Below are 17,145 nucleotides of genomic sequence, written 5' to 3'. Positions count from 1 at the left end.
CTCACACCATACACAAAAATCCTCTCAAGGTGCATCAGAGACTTGGGAATAAAGCCCAAATCATCCTTTATTTTCTGTATAGTCCAATTGTGTTCAAGGTGATACTTAGCTTCAAATTGGTAGTTTTGTAAGTTTTACCCTCTAGTGGTTACTTTCTTGTTTTATGGCATTGTGGTCTGAGAAGATACTTTGTATTTTTCGATGTTGTTGGTTTTGTGTTTTCTGTTGGTTTTTTTTGGTGTGGATTTTTTGTGTGTTGTTTGTTTGTTTGTTTTTTAGTTTGTTGAGGCTTGCTTTATTTCCTAATATATGAGCAATCTCGGGGAACTTACCATGTAAACTTGAGGTGAAAGTGAGTTGAATTTTAGTTTGATGCAGTACCCTGAATACATCCACAAGTTTGAGTTGGGTAATTGTATAGTTTAGATCATCTCCATATTTTTTAAGTTTCTTTTGAGTTGATCTATCTTTTGATGATAGGGATATGTTAAAGTCTCCCAGTACTAGTATGATGATGCCTGGTTCTATCTTCATTTCTGTCAACCATTGTTTTTCATATTTTACAAGTCTATCATTTGGTATATAAATGTTGACCAAGGTTATTTCTTTATTTTTTTTTCTTTCATCATTGTATAGAGCTCTTCCTTATATTTTATGGTGGTTTTCATACTGAAATCAACTTTATCAGAGATTAATATTGCCACTCCTGCTTTTTAGTGGGTGCCATTTGCTTGGTATCTTTTCCTCCCAGCCTTTACTTTTTAGCTGATCTTTCTTTTAATTTCTTAGATGTATCTCTCTCTCTCTCTCTGTTTAATCTTATATTGATTTATTTACAAAGCTTGGCTGCATTGTTTTTCAAAAAAAAAAATCTTTCTTCATGCCCCCCATCAAATTGTGCACCTATGATTAACACCCCACATTCCCACCCATGGTTACCCCTCTGCTTGCTTCCACACACCCCCACCCCTGCCCCACTCCCCCTTGGATCCTCATATTAATTTCACAATAATGCTTTCATACAGTTTTTGCCCTTGTGGGACCGAGTTAGTTCACTCAGCATAATGCTCTCCAGTCCCTCTCATGTTAGGGAGTCATTTACAAAATCATTGGTCCTGCATGCTGCAGAGTAGTCCATTCTATGAAGATGTGTGTATATGTCAGTATGTTCATGTTGATGTGGCTCTTGTAGGGAACATATGGATGGATTTTATTCATTTGGCTACTCTTTTTCTTTTAATTGACACATTCATTCCATTCACATTAAGTTTGATTATTGATAGGCCAAGTTTTATTGTTGCTCTTCTGTGGTGTTTCTTTTGCTGTTGTTTCTAGTTACCATGATCCATCTACTTTCCTTTGGTGTCTGTGTATGAAGAACTTTCCTTAATATTTCTTGTAGTTTTTGTCTTATTTCAAAAATTCCTTGCATTCCTTATTTTCTCAAGATGACCTTATTTCTTCGTCATATTTGATGGACAGCTTTGCTGAGTATAGGATTCTTGACTGGCAGTTGTAGCTGTTCAAATAACTCCACATCAGCATACCTCTTCTTCTGGTTCTCGGTGTCTGAGCTATTTATCGCATCTGCAATATGCTCTGCTGTTTTAGGAAAAGAGTTATTTGTTCAAGATGTTTGATACTGTCTGCTGCTTTCTTGACAATATGTGATTTTCCCCCCCTTAATTGTTGTTAGGCTGTTATAAGTGTGTAATGTCCCAGTGGAGGGCAATGTTCTGTGTAAGATCTATATTTCTGTGTTCCCTGAAGTTAGATGGTTGTTGTTCTCTGGAAACCACAGCAGGTCCACTCCTGTTCCCCTTTGGCTTAACAAATCCCAAGCCTTTCTACATGTTGCAGACAGGAGAGTTCAGAAGTGGAAGTACCTGGATCATAGAGTGCAGGGGTATATTGTCCTCTGTAAACCAAGGCATGGCCACTTCTGTTCCCTTTTGGTTTAAGAAATCCTAAGCCTTCTCTGCCTGTTGCAGTCAGGAGGGTTCAAGGGTAGGAGACAACAACAGTCTTCAGCACAGTTGAGACTGTGAGAATGGTGTACAATTGAACAAAATTTAGATATACTGTACATAGGTTCACTATGAATAATAGTTGACTTAATAGTACCTAATAGCAACAATGATCAGGAAGTATTGGAAAAAGAGAGAAGATGTACACAGAGTCACTATACTAGAAAGAACTGGCTGACACAGAAGAATGTCACAAAACAATATATGACCAAGAGACAATGGTGATGAAAGAGGAATTCCAAGCTGCTCTGAAGGAATTAGAAAAAAAAATGGCCTCAGGAATTGATGACATACCAAATGACATATTAAAAAAAAAACAGATGCTGCCTTGGACATGCTCACCAGGCTATGCCTAGAAATCTAGAGGGCAAGAACATGGCCAGCTTACTCGAAGATATTAATATTTATTCCCATAAAAAAAGATGATACAACAAAGTGTAGAAATTATCAAATGACAGCACTAATTTCACATGGAAGCAAAATCCTGCTGAAGATTATCCAAAAATTACTATATAGTACATCGACAGAGAACTGCCAAATGTACAAGCTGGGTTTAGAAGAGGTATGGCACTAGGGACATCACAACCAAGGTCTTATGGATGTTGGCTTTTGTTGCAGAAGTTCAAGGGTTATGGTCTCTAAATGGACTGAAGCTCAGCATCAAGACATCAAAGAATCTCACCACTGGGCTAATTGGCAACACAATGATACACAGAGAAGAGTTTGAGTCTGTTCACAATTTGAAGTTGCTCAGTTCCAGAATCAACTCCTTTGGCACCTGCAGTCATGAAATCAAAAGATAAATTGTATTGAATAAGTCTGCTGTTAGGGATTCTCCAAAGTGCTGAAGAGCAATGATGTCAGCCTGGAGACTAAAGTGGGCCTCATCTAGGCCATGGTCTTTGAAATGTATCTGGACAATGACTAAGGATGATAGAAGAAGAGTATTGAACATACCATGGATTGCCGAGAACAAACAGGTCTGTCCTAGGGAGTGTGAGACCAAATTGCTCCCTGAGGTAAAGATCTTGAAGCTCCATCTCACACACTTTGTGCATGTTGCCAAGAAAGACTGGTTCTTGGAGAAGTACATCGTGCTTGGAAGGGTTGAGGGATAGTGCAGGAAAGGAAGAACTAGGATGAGATAGATGGACACACTAACTGGGGTAATGGGTGTAGGTGGTCAGAGAGTGTGAGACTGATTCATCATAGGGTAGAGTTTATATCTGATTTGCACAGGGATGCTATGAATCACAAGCAACTTGATGGCACATAACAACAGCAATATATATATATATATATATATAAAATCACATTTGTCCTATAATGAACTCTGTTATTATTTGTTGTTAGCTGCTGTCAAGTTGAGTGTGACTTTAAAGACCCTATGAAAAATAGATCTGTATCTTATCCTATCCTGTGCTGTCCTCACTACCTCAGTACATTTGAGCCCATTGCTGTGGTCACCATGTCATTCCATTTCAGTGGGTGTGTTCCTCTCTCTTGGAAGGTTCCTTCAACCTTTCAAATATGTTATCCTTTTCCAAGCAATAGCCTGTCCTAGCAACATGTCCAAAGCATAAGAGATGAGGTTATGCCCTCCTTGCCTCCACAGAGCACTCTTGCTGCACTCCTTATAAGACACCTGTCAATCCTTATGACAGACCATGAAATATTTGGTACTCTTCTCCAACATCACAACTAAAAGGCATCAATTATCTTCTGTTATCCTTGTCCACTGTCCAGCTCTCAGGTGTCTACTAAGTAATTAAGAAGACCGTGACCTGAATCAGGCACACCTTAGTCTTGACATTGTTTCTCTTTAGTATGTTCAGTCCCTGACAGTGGACTTGACCAAAGTAATATGTCTCCTTTTCTCCTGACTACTCTGTTGAGTGTTCAATAATTTCAGGAAAAAGTAAAATATTGTGAGATCTTATAAGAACTATCAGAATGTGACACAAATATTTAAGTACAGTGTATGCCACTGGGAAAAAATGGCTCCAGTTTCTCAACTCAGACTTGCCACAAACCTCTTTCTAAAAAGTACAATATCTAAAATATGCAGTAAAATGAAACACAATAAAATGTGGCCTGGCTGTAATTGAGCTTGAAGCTATTTTCAAGTTGCCAGCAATTGGGCCTGGCACACATTAGGCGATCCATAAATATTACTTGAATCAATAAATTTCTGAGTCCTTATTTTTGCCATTTACTTCTGAATTTTCTGCATTTAATCTCATGTTGTTGTTATGTGCCAACGAGTCACTTGCGACTCATAGTGACCCTATGTACAAGAGCCCTAAATGCCGTTCTATCCTGTGTCAACATAGACATCTCAAACACACTCATTCCCACCACCCCAATCACAGAATTGATCCATCTCATCGAGGGTCTCCCTCTCCTTCACCGCCCCTCCACTCTGCCAATCATGATGTCCCTCTCCAAGGACCAGTCCCTCCTTGCAACATGCCCAAAGTATGTCAGACGAAGCTTCAGAATGCTTGAGCCCAAGGAGCACTCTGGCTTCACCCTCTCCCGGACAAACCTGTTTGCTCTTCTAGCAGTCTGTGGTATATTCAACACTCTTCTCCAGCACCACAGCTCAAAGGCATCAATTCTCTTTCTATCATTCCTTGTCACTGTCTCCAATGCATAGCATATAATTGCGAAGACTATAGCCTGCATCAGACACACCTTAGTCTCCAGCCTGATGTCAATGCTCTTCAGTACTCTAGAGAGGTCCCTCACAGCTGACTTTCCCAGTGCAAATCATCTCTTGATTTCCTGGCTGCTGTTGCCAAGAGTGTTGACTGTGGAGCCAAGTAAACTAAAACTGTTAACTATGTCAATCTCTTCACCATCCATACTGATGTTGTCAATTGGCCCATTTAATCTCATAGGGATTTTATATTAGTAATCGTTACTGTGTTAGGTGTTGTCAAGTCAACAGTTAACTATTGAGATTACAGTAGTATCAAGTTATTTTGATCCATAAATAGGGGTTTGGGATGCTGATTTTGGGATAAAGACCACTGGGTTTTTCATTTGAGTGCACATTCACACACTATTCAAATGACCTCTTCTGAATCTTTTCTGGAGTTCCATTCATTCATATTCTTTCCTGCAAAACTTGTTGTTATTAGTACTGTGGTAAGTATGTACAGAGTCAGAACCAGATCACAGTTGACTTTCTAGTGACTTTTCAAATTCTGTAAATCACACAAAGGCAGACTGCCCATCTTTCTCTTTTAGAGTTGCCAGTGAATTTAGACAAGGAGTGTTGGCATCACAACTCCTTTCCACTAGGTCACCAGACCTCACCCTTCTTTTAAATGCCCTTTGAAATATTACTTTCTTTATCACTCTAAGAAGGATGAACAATCTCCTCCTGTGTAATTCACTGCCTCTGAAAACTCACCTGAGAGTCAGCTGTGGGTCAGTTCCAACTCAATGGTACACAACAATGACAATGTTGTAATGCATTGTGTGTTGGACTGCTAATCAGAAGGTGACGGTTCAAAACTCCCTGGCATTCTCTACGACAAAGAAAAAACAGTCTCCGTCCGGAAGGAATTGCAGCCTTGGAAGTCAAGGGAAAATTTCTCTGAGTCAGAATCGGCAGTAATGCAGCAGAAGTGAGCTAGATTTTGATTTTGTGAAGAGAGTGTTTTATTAGCAATTTATAGTAGGAAAATCAGTGGCTAGCCGTGCTTAGTATAATCTGGTCCACATATTGGAAGACAATTCTGTTTATATTCAGAATCAGTCCAGGATGTTTCCATCATAGAAAAATTTGGAAGAAATGTGAATGATTATAGGAAAATGTCAGACCCTTTAAAATAGCCATCTGGTGAGATAAATATTAGTAATTTTTAAGATAATAAAATAGCTGCAGAGAAGAGAAATGCCTTGCCCAAGGGATAAACCAAACCTCAGCTTTGGCTTAAATTATCATTTGAGAGCCTCAGATTCAAAGCCTGTAGCCTGTCACTAGGCAATTTCCTGTTTCCCTTTAACTACAAGTCGGCGTATTTCATATCCTCCCGCTTGAGCTGTGTAACCTGGTGACACGCAGGTTTTCCTAGATGGAGGTGATAAGTGGCTGACATATTCTCTAGAAACCTCGAGGTGACCTAGCCATTGACTCATGGACACTGATGCGTGACTTGGTAGGTGTGTCAAGAGGGGCTACACATGTGTCCACAAGCTTTACTTTGCCCAACACGGCATGGGAAACTTCTGGAGGCATTTGATCATCTCTATGCTCTCTCTCTGCACAAGTCCGGAGCCGCCTCATAGCAAGAACTGATTTCACAACAAAGGCCGGGCTACATGTCAACTATGAGCTGCGTTAGTGTTTCAATGGCAGAACTGAAACCTTCCATGCGGCAACCTTCAGCGCAATTGCTGATCAGTGCACCTCAAGTCCAGTCACCACCCACCTTTTTTTTAATTTTTTTAAATTTAGGTTGTTCATTTTTCATTTCAATGAACATCTATAGAGATTTTGGGATTCCATTCATTCATTGTTGCACCCTTCTCCCCGCACAAACCCCTCCCCTCTGCCCCCCATTTGTTCCTCTCCTTGAAAAGCAAAAGAAAAACTCCCTCATTGGTACACAATCCCCCCCTTTAAGTGCAGTCTGCGATGTTGTTTTGATGTTGAATGGGCTTCACTGGCACTTCCAGCCTGAAAAATCCCTAAACCTACTGATCTACTCTACTGCTGAAAATCAGCCCCTATAAATTCTATAGATCAAGTTGCTCTGATCTGCAACCAAGACAGGTGATGGCACAGAATCAGGCAACTTTTTTTTCATTTATTATTATTATTATTATTTGTGTGTGTGTAACATCAAATTTGATCTGACTGGTACAGGAGGAGATTGTTCCTCCTTCTCCAGCAGAGCATCTGGTGGATTAGAACCGTGCACCTCTGGGATTGCAATGCAGCTTCTTGCCACTAGGCCACCAGAGCTCCTTGGCAACTTTTTTCCCCTATTGTGCATGGGGACACTTTGAGCAAAATCAAGAGCAGCTAAAAAGAAGACCCTCCATGATCACTGACATTCAAATTCAAGGAAAGTTGAGACATGTGTCATTGACCTTACAACTGTCAAGTGAAAGAATTGGAATTTGAATCCAGATAAGTCTGACTAAAATAAAAAAAAAAAAAAAAAAAACCAAACAAACAAAAAACCCACAAAAAACCACGACATTGACTTGGCTCAATCACAAAGTATATACCTCATCCTGAAAGTTTCAGGCAAACAAAACCCAAGTTTAAAATCTAGACTGCTTCACTTCTTACAAATCCTATGTATCAACTGAGAAGCTTTATCTGGCCACCCACACGGTGAGAAGGTTCCCGGGTTAGTGGTGGAGGGTGGTAATCAGGTATGGTAATCAGTCCTGCTATTGTCCCTTAAAGCAGCGTTAAGATATTTCTAGATTGTATTCCCTGCAATCAGAACAATGTGAGCTATTTTTGCAAGAAGGGCCTAGGTGACCCCGCAGCCAGCAATTTCCTGAGTCCCAAACCCAACAGACTTGGGCTATTCACGCCAGCCCCAGGTGGCCCCTCAGTAGATGCTTACACGTCCTTCCCAGCAGGGTTTGTAAGGAGTGCAGGCGCCAGAAGTAAGGAAGAGGAGGGGCTAATCCTTCTTCCGTGCTGTGTTCTCTGGGCTGCACTGGTCATTGCCAACATTAGAAAGTGCTGCCGCCTCGGACAGCTGAGCCTAACAGGACGCTGTGGCAAAGGGCGTGGCATGCAAATGATGGTGAGAATCAAGGTCTCCCAGGAAGCCCTAGTGGACTCAGAAAAACAGCAAGGCTGAAATCAGATAAAGAGTTGCCCTGAGTGGGTCTCCTTCCATTGTGGAAATTCTTCTTGAGCTCAAGAATATTGAACTTGACATGAATAACTACCAAGATTGCTTGAGATGACTATAGTGGAAAGTAGTGTATTTGATCCATATAGTCTTTAGCAACTACAAGAAAACTCAACACCCATTAAAAAGACAAGATCTAGAAATCAGAAAATAACAACTTAGAATGATGTTGAACTTGACATGAAGCTATCCAGCATGATCACTTGGTCCTAGAGGAGTTAAGAAGTGGGGCTCAAGCAGCTAAAGGAATCAGGGAAGACTTCATGGTAGAGACATGAGTCAGGCACTGAACAAACATGGTTTCAATAATTTGTGTCTATCAAATTTCTGCAATATGTATGCTTGCAATATGTAAGCCCCGTGATTTGCTAATGTCATGAAGAAACATCACAGAATTTGCTTAAATAAAAGCAAAGGAAATTTATTGAGGAACAGAGGTTGATGATCCACATTATGGAAACGTGCATTATTACAAAGTCACAGTTCCACCATGAATTACAAAGTCATTGTTACACCATGAATAGAGGTACATTCTCGTTCTGCTGGAATGGGCATGAAAAGTCATAAAACATGTAATTGTTTGAAAGACAATTAGAGTAGTAGTTAAAGGCAAGATTATCTAGATGGAAGGATTTGGCAGTGATAGGTCTGTAACACATAAATAAGATTTCATGATTGGTCAAAAGTACATGCCATTTAGTTTATTACTAGGTAATTTATTTTCTGGGAATCTCTTAGTAAAATTTCTTCTTCCTTCGTGTCTGTTCTTGGGAGTCTATTGTAAAGATTTCTTGTTATCTTAAGATTCTTATGGCACAAACCATCAAATCTTGCTTATGAATTGTTTGCTTCTGGTTTTTTAACAGGAAAAAATATCTTTGGAAATAGATAACTCTTCACCTGCCATACCTCAGATAAAAGAAACCCTTGGCATCTATGGCCAAGTTAACCGTCAAGGATAAAGATTTAAAAATTTTAAAAATGCCATTTAAAAAATTCAATCTGGATTCTAGAAACACCTTAAGGCACTGCAATGAAGTTTGAAGACTTTAAGTCTCCACTTTCAGGCCCTTATGCTTACACACACCACGTGCCTCTGACTTTAGATTCTCATACAGCTTTATTGTTGTGTGTGACATCAAGTCAGAACAGACTCAGAGTTGACCTTCCAGTGGGCTTTTAGAGGCTGTACATTGCATGGGAGGAAACTGCCCTTTTTTCTCCTATGGAGCCACTGGTGAATTTGAACTGACTGCTTTTGAGTTGTCAGTACATCTCCTTAACCCTTAAGCTCCAGTCAGCCTTATGTATAAGAGAATTAAATGTATATAATTCTCATCAAACATGCTTGCTGTGTTTTGCTCTACTCCCATTAAAAGTGAAATAACAGGTCTCAAGAGAGGAAGTCTAGATTTCTTAAAGGCTGACTCACAGATTCTCTCTATCAGCATCACCTGTAATGCTTGTTACAAGAAATTTTTATCCCTTCATCACACCCATTGACTCATACTCTACAGGGATGAAATCAGAACGCTGGATCTTCAAGAGTTCCCTGGGTGATTGTTAGCTACAAGTTGAGAACTATTGTTGGCATAATTAGCTGTGAGATGAGATTCGTTTATTAGCTTGAAACATACTTAGGTTTGAATGTTGAGTTTCTCTTAGTAATGATGAAAACTTTAGGGGGAAAATGTGGCAATGAGTACACAATATCACATGCACAATAAATGCTTTGGAATTATACTTTTTTAAAATTTTTATTTTATTTTATTGTTTTTTGTATGTGTACCGTCACATTGGATCTGACTGGTACAGGAGGAGATTGTCCCTCCTTCTCTGTCAGAGAATCTGGTGGATTTGAACCGTGAGCCTCTGGGATTGCAGTGCAGCTTCTTGCCCCCAGGCCCCCAGAGCCCCCCCCCCCCGAATTATACTTTTAAGTGGTTATAATATCTTTTAATTCTATACACAGAACAAATCATTTTGGAGGCTAAACTTTGAGAAGGAATGTGGCATCAGGATTGGAGGAAGACTCATCAACACCTGTGCTATGCAGATGACATAATCTTATTTGCTGAAATGGAAGAGGGACTGAAGCATTTGCTCCAGAAGGTAAAGGACTATAGTCTGCAATATGGACTTCAGCTCAATAACAAAAAACCAAAGATTCTTACCACTGGGCCAGCTGACCTTATTATGATAGATGATGAAGAAATTGAGATTATTGACAATTTCAGCTTAGTAAGGCCAGCAATCAACACTTTTTGCACCAGCAGTCAGGAAATCAAAAGATGAATTGCATTAGGTAAATCTGTTGTCAGGTAATTTTCCAGAATGCAGATGAGCAATGCTGTCAGTCTAGAGACTAAGGTGCACCTGATCCAGGCCATGGTCTTCACAATTACTTGCTATGTATCAGAGAGTGGACAGTCACCAAAGATGACAGAAGAATAATTGATGCCTTTGAGTTGGATAAAGAAGAGTATTGAACGTACTACGGACTAGCAAGAGAAAAAACAGGTCTGTTCTAGAGAGGATGAAACCAAGCTGCTCCTCGGAGGCAAGGATTTTGAGACTCCATCTCATATACTTTGGGCATGTTAACCAGGAGGGATCAGTCATTGGGAAAGGACATCGTGCTTGGAATGATAACACAGGAGAGGAAGACCCTGGATGAGAGTGACATGGTAAGTAGGTTAAAGAGGATAGCTGTGTCCAAGACAGTGTGACTAGCTCAGGATAGAGCAGGGTTCAGAGCTATGAGTTGCTATGAGTTGTAGTCCACTCAAGGGCACGTAACAAAAACAATAACAACAACCACATTATAACATATATAAACACTAGCTCTATGTGGATTCCAAATCAGCTTGTCCCACCCAGGTTTTAGAGACTGTAAATCTGTGTGAGAAAATATTCTCATCTTTGACCTGAGGAGCATCTGACAGATTCTGACAATCAGCACAACATACAAGACACTTCATCAGAACTCTTTATGTTTTATATATAGCTACATTGTTATTATTATTATTATAATATTTTGAAACTAAAGACATTTTTTCTTGTTGTTGTTAGTATGTGCCTTTCCAAATGATACCAACTCATGGAGAACCTATAAACCACAGATCTAAACATTGTTAACGGTTTAATCCTCACAATCTAAACTGTGTTCAAGTTCATTGTTGTTGCCACTGTGTAAATCCATCTCCTTGAGGCTCTTCCTCTCCTTAGCTGTCTCTTTTCCTTTTCTAAACAGGAAGATTTTCTCCATGGTCTGGCCCCTCCTGATAACACATCTGAAGTATGTGAGACAGAGTTTCCTCATACTTTTTTTTTTTTAAAGAGCACTTTATTGCCTTTTCTCCAAGACAGACATGTTAGCTCTTTTGGAAGCTCATAATATATACAATACTCTTCACCAACACCACAATTCCCAAGCATCAGTACACTGAGCTCTTATTCATGACTCAAATCTCTTGTACGTATGTTGTTGTTGTTGCTGATTGCCTTTGAGTTGAGCACGACTCATAGAGACCCTATGGAAAAAGGCCTGAAACATTTCTACAACTATCAACATTTATCAAAGTTCATAGAGTTTCCAGTGGCATGTTGTTTAGGAAGGGATGCCACTCCTGCTTCCAAATGTACTTAAGAAGCAACTGAAAATGTTATGGCTTGGATCACACACACCTTAGTATCTGAAGTGACAACCTTGCTCTTTAGCACTTTAAAGAGCTTCTTGAAAGCAGATTTATCCAAAGAAGTCCTTTGTTTTATTGTTTTAAACTGCTTCATTGATGGGTATTGATTATGGATGCAAACGAAATGAAAGGAATTTCTTCATTTAATACATTTTAGGCTTAAATTCTGTGTATCAGACTATCCAATCACATGGAACATAGCGTAAAGGATAAAGACGATTCAGCAACACTGATGTTGTTAGGTGCTGTCAAGTTCACTACGACTCCTCATGGCTCTGAGGACAGCAGACCTGAACCTTGTCCTTTGCTGCACTTTGCCCACAACTGCTACCATGCCTGAGCCCATTGTTCCAGTCATTGCATCAACACATCTTATTGGAACTTTGTATAATCAGAAATCACAGTCTTAGACAGTTGGAGGCCAAAGTGTAAGTTTTGAGGTCCCAGTTGGTCACATACACAAGTTAAAGGCTTAGTGCTGATGAGATTCTTGGTATCCGTGAGTCCAGCATTGTTTAGAAAGACACAGAAGCCAAAACTCAGTCTTGTCCACATCTTTGATCTTCACAATGGTCCAGCAAACTTCTATGAGGGATTTTCTCTCCCTGACACCCGCTTCATCTAAGCACACCGTATGTCTCCTCTGACTATTTATGTTTCAGCTTACTGCACTGTGTGGTGTGTTCTCAGGCAAGCCATCTAACATCCTTTTTCAACAGGTGCTCCAAATCAAATACATAATCTCCAAAATCATGCTTGTTGGGAAGAAAGTAATGGGGGCAGGGGGGAATTAAAGCTGAGAAGCAAATATCTTTGCTTCTGTATCTCTCCCAATGTTCTCTACGTTGTCCCAGAAGCACCTGGAACCCATTCAGGCGAAGAAAACTCAATGAGTTTTATCATTAAAGCTAAGACATTCCTACTTTTCTGCATCACTGCTCATTTTCCAACTGTTCAGAGAACCTCTTCCTCTCACTTGCCCCCTGCTCCACTCTGCAAGGTTCGCTAAAGCACTGTTCTGTACTGACTGCATCTAAGGGACGTCTTTATCCTACAGAGTCTTTGTGGATTTAGTCCGTGTGATGCCCCAACAGAATAATGAGGGAAGAAGGGCAGAGAAAGGGGAAGAATGTTTTACCCTTTAGCCCAAATGAGCTCCTTTTTGGTGTGCAGCAGGCTCTGTGGACCTCCCTGCCTGTATAATTAGTTCTTATCATTGCTCTTTTACAAAATCATTTTAAGGAATGTGTCTCTTTATTCTAGACGAAACTGGAATTTCTTGGGGGAGTCATGCTGACGAATGATACGATTTATTATATGTAAGAATAACTCTTGCTTCTATCTCTCATAAACTCGTTGCCATTGCAATGGAACAGACTCATTGCTGACCCTTCAGTAGGTTTTAAAGAGAATGTGAATTGGAGGGGAAGAGAATGCCCATCTTTTTCCCTTAGAGCTGCTAGTGCATTTGAACCACTAGTGAGGCTCAGATTTTGAGTTAACAGCACATTTTCCTATGGACTATGCCACTAGTTTTATGTGGAGTTTAAAAAAAAATTTTATTATTATTATTATTTCTTGTGGACAAAGGAGAGGAAATTTAGGAATCATTGCAATGACACAGAGAGAGATCTTGATGGCTTAGACCAGGAAGTAAACGTGTTAAGAATGATCAAAATATAAATATATGAATAAGTGAGAAGCAATTGGTTACAAGGAAGAAAGAGAGAGAGAAAGGAAGGAAGGAAGGAAGAAAGAGAAAGAAAGAACAAGGAGGCCTTTGAATTTTTTAAAGTGAGGCAACTGAAAAATATGCTCAAAATCTCACTGCTGCTGAGTCATTCCCAAACAATTCAGTCCTCGTTCATTCTATAGAGTCTATAAATCACAGTACAAGGAGACTACCCATCATTCATCCTTGGAGCGACTCGTGGATTTAAACCACTCTGACCGTAAATCACATTGTGAGGAGATTGTCCTTCATTTGTCCTTGGGAGCTACTCAGGGATTTTAACCACTGGAAAGGCAAATAGTTATTATTAATAGTGGTGAAGAGTTTGAGATAAAGAGTGGCTGCTGGTGAAGTAAAGAGAATGGAAAAGAGCAGGAAAAAATAGTTTTCATCTTCTTTAGAGCTTCCAAAGGAAAATATTAAAGAAGCAATTGTGCTTACAAGTCAAGGCTCAAGGGAAAGATCTAGCTAGAGATGTATGTTCGAGTGTTGTCAGAGACAGAAGGTTGCACAAAGCCACCCACCTGGATGCTAAAGCAAACATAAATGAAGGCAGTCCAAGGTCTGAAGTTTGGTTAAAGATCTGAGCTTGAGGAGAAGCAAGGCAACTGGCTTGGGATGATTTTTTTCCCTGAGTAAAACTATTAAGGCAGACTGTTCATGTGTCAAATGTTGACCTATCAAACCAGTTGGAATGAAAATTGACCTCTTCCCTAGCAATCTGGGTCGTTTTTTTATAGTTTCTAGTGTGTTGTAGAAGAACAAATGGGATTGAGATAAATATAAACGAAAATTGGAGAAAAATATTATTAAGAGTGTGAGTACAAAGCTCTCTGAAGAGCCTTACTGGAAATGGAATCAGAGAAACTGTTATTTGAGACGTACAATCAAGTGACATCATCATTCTTAAGGGGGAATAGAGCAAAACATAACAAAACACTGTAAAATATAGTCTTTGAGACTTGTATCCAAGGGAAAAATTGATTTTGTATGATTGAAGCTAAGTAAAAGGGAACATTGATAATTTAGAAGAGTTCACAATCTTGCACAGTCAAAACGAAGAGACATTTTCAATAAACAGGAAGGACCTGACTTAGTAAATCTGGTCCCATGAACAGAAGAGTTGAATTATTTAGCGTCTTGTCAGCATATTAATGTAGGTCAATGATAAAAGGTGATTCATATTAATTTTGTATGTATCTGGAACTCTTCAGGAACTTCAGCTGGGTAAAGATGTACACCTTCATTTGCTTAAAAAGAAACAACATAACAGATTCAGGACTCCTAGTAGTCTAAGGAAGTGTCTTGGGAAGAAGATTTCACACTGGGCAGAAAGGTTTAACATCAAAGTTAGAAAACTTTGACATTTTGAATTGCAGCCTATCTTTCTGTAGATGCTACTCACTGAGTCTAATTCTTCCTTCCTAAGATTGAGACAGCATTTTTAGTAATACATAACAAATTTATAAGTTCACCAAATTGTGTTGACTTCAACTTAATAATCTTAATGTTATAATCATTGCATTCATTCATTCTTCCAAATATAATCTATTCTTTTTTAAACACTAATTTTGACTCATTCTCTTTTGCATCTAGTTATTACCATCATTTTTGGTGTGTCATCTTTTGAGGTGAAACCAGGGTCCAAATTTGACCTGACCAGCTTGTATAAACATGACTTTTCTCTGCCTTTCCTAGTCACCTGGCTCCTGTTAATGTGTCCTAATGGCCAATTATTTGCCTTGGCAGTTTTATTAGAGGGGCATTCATATTATTTAGGTCAGAGCCATAGTCATCACCTGAGACAATAGTATACTAAATTTTGGCACGCATTATCCTATCTAACACCCTGCGTTTCCTTGTGGACAATGTATAGTTAATGTACTTTTACATGTGAGGAAATAGAGATTCATAAAGTATAAATGCTGTGTCCAAATCCTACCTTCAATAAGCAATCTTATTTTGATTACACTCCAGTTCTATCTAAAAATCTGGCTTTTTCTGCTATACTATATGGCTCCAAACCTAGCAAATTTGTAGAAAACACAGATGAGGCAAGAAGAGATCCAAAAAGCTTTCCTGGAACAGATGACAGCAAGGATCATTCTGTGTTAGAGAGTTACAGGTACACCAGAAACTCTCCAGATGCGGAACTCCTCAGTCCTCTCTAGTGGATGCAGCCTTTTCTGCACAGCTACACATATGGGAGCAACCAGGAAATACACTTCACAGAGGACAGTCCCTGCTTTAACGAGTCAGTGTTCTGTCCTTACTGTCAAAAGAAAACATCCTGGTGCCAAAGCACTTTCCTGCCCAAGGGTGTGTGCGAGAATCTGAATTCAAATGCCATGAGTCACTCCGCATGATTTGGCCTCGGATACCTGTTGAAAGTCAGACTTTAAAATATCACTTCAGAGCTGGAGCTCTTAACTCGATAGGTATATCTTCTTACTATTAAGGACTGCAGAGTTGATACCAACTCCTAACTGACCTTCCAGAGACTTTAAATCACAGGAGAGGAGATTACTCTTCTTGCTCGGCTGGAACTGCTAGTGGATTCAAACTACTTATCTTTAGATTGGCAGCACAACTCCATACCACGAGGTTATCAAATCTCTCTTGTCAGTGTCATATTATGATATAATGAACAGAAGCGATGTAACAACAACAACAAAATCGTCCCAAGGATACTCAAAGTGAGGTAATGAGAAATTAAAAAGAAAATTAAAATAGAATTGTGATGTTGTATCTCTCATGAACAATTAAACATGCTGTTGTTGTTGTTAAATGCCGTCGAGTCATAGGCCACTCATAGCGACCCTATGAACGAAAGTCCTCTATAATTATGTGCGTGACTTCCATCCTTTCTCCAGGTTCATAGGGTTTCTGGAGGCAAGCTATTTACGGAAGTAGATGCCACTTCTGCTTCCAAGCTTGTTTCAACTGCGGAGCTCCACCAGACACTGTCCACCATGGGTAACTATTATTGCATTTGACACATCAGTGTCACAGTGTTCAGCTTCACAGCAATCACAAGTTACTTCTATACAGCAAGTGGACACATGAGGGCTATATGATCTAGAAGAATGTTTCACCAAAAACAATGAAAAACAGGTCTCAGGGCCACGAATTAGGGTCACCCATCTGTCGCTTGGTAGCATCGCTTTCAGTCCTCTAGGCCAAACGGTCTCTGTGTCGTTAAGTCGTGGGTGACTCATAGCAACCCTATGAATGAAATTCCTAGACACTTGCGTGTGTGACTTTCATTCTTCCTCCAGGTTTCAGCAACAACCACAATACAAAACCAATTCTGATAAGATCGGATGTGACCTCACATTCTCATACCTGCTCCTACTAATTCCACTCCCAGTCACAGGGCTCTACAACAGAGTCTGACATCTGTTGCAATGGCCACACAGAACTATGCTCACAGAAAAACCCATAGGGAAGATAAGAGATTGCAATTCAAATTAACAATAGGATACAACACCCGAGTTTATACAAATTTTCTACTGTGGTTGCAGGTCCTCTGACCTTCAGTTTCATGGCTTGAGTGTTGGAGGAAGAATATGGCAGTTGCCCCCCCCCCACCAGTCCCAACCTTGATCACTTCCAGAGAAACTTGATAACATCTAAGCCATATCAAAGACCAGCTAATAGATCCTGATAAGGATCTAAGCCTGATCAAAATAGCCCAAACCCTGAAGAGACCATAGCTGACATCCAAGCAGATATATGCACACCCATGTTTATTGCAGCTTTGTTCACAATAGCAAGGAGTTGGAAACAAC

Source organism: Elephantulus edwardii, unplaced genomic scaffold, assembly GCF_000299155.1.
Source record: "Elephantulus edwardii isolate Elephantulus edwardi_28Jun2011 unplaced genomic scaffold, EleEdw1.0 scaffold00035, whole genome shotgun sequence".
Lineage (NCBI taxonomy): Eukaryota > Metazoa > Chordata > Mammalia > Macroscelidea > Macroscelididae > Elephantulus > Elephantulus edwardii.
This window is presented reverse-complemented; position numbering follows the sequence as displayed.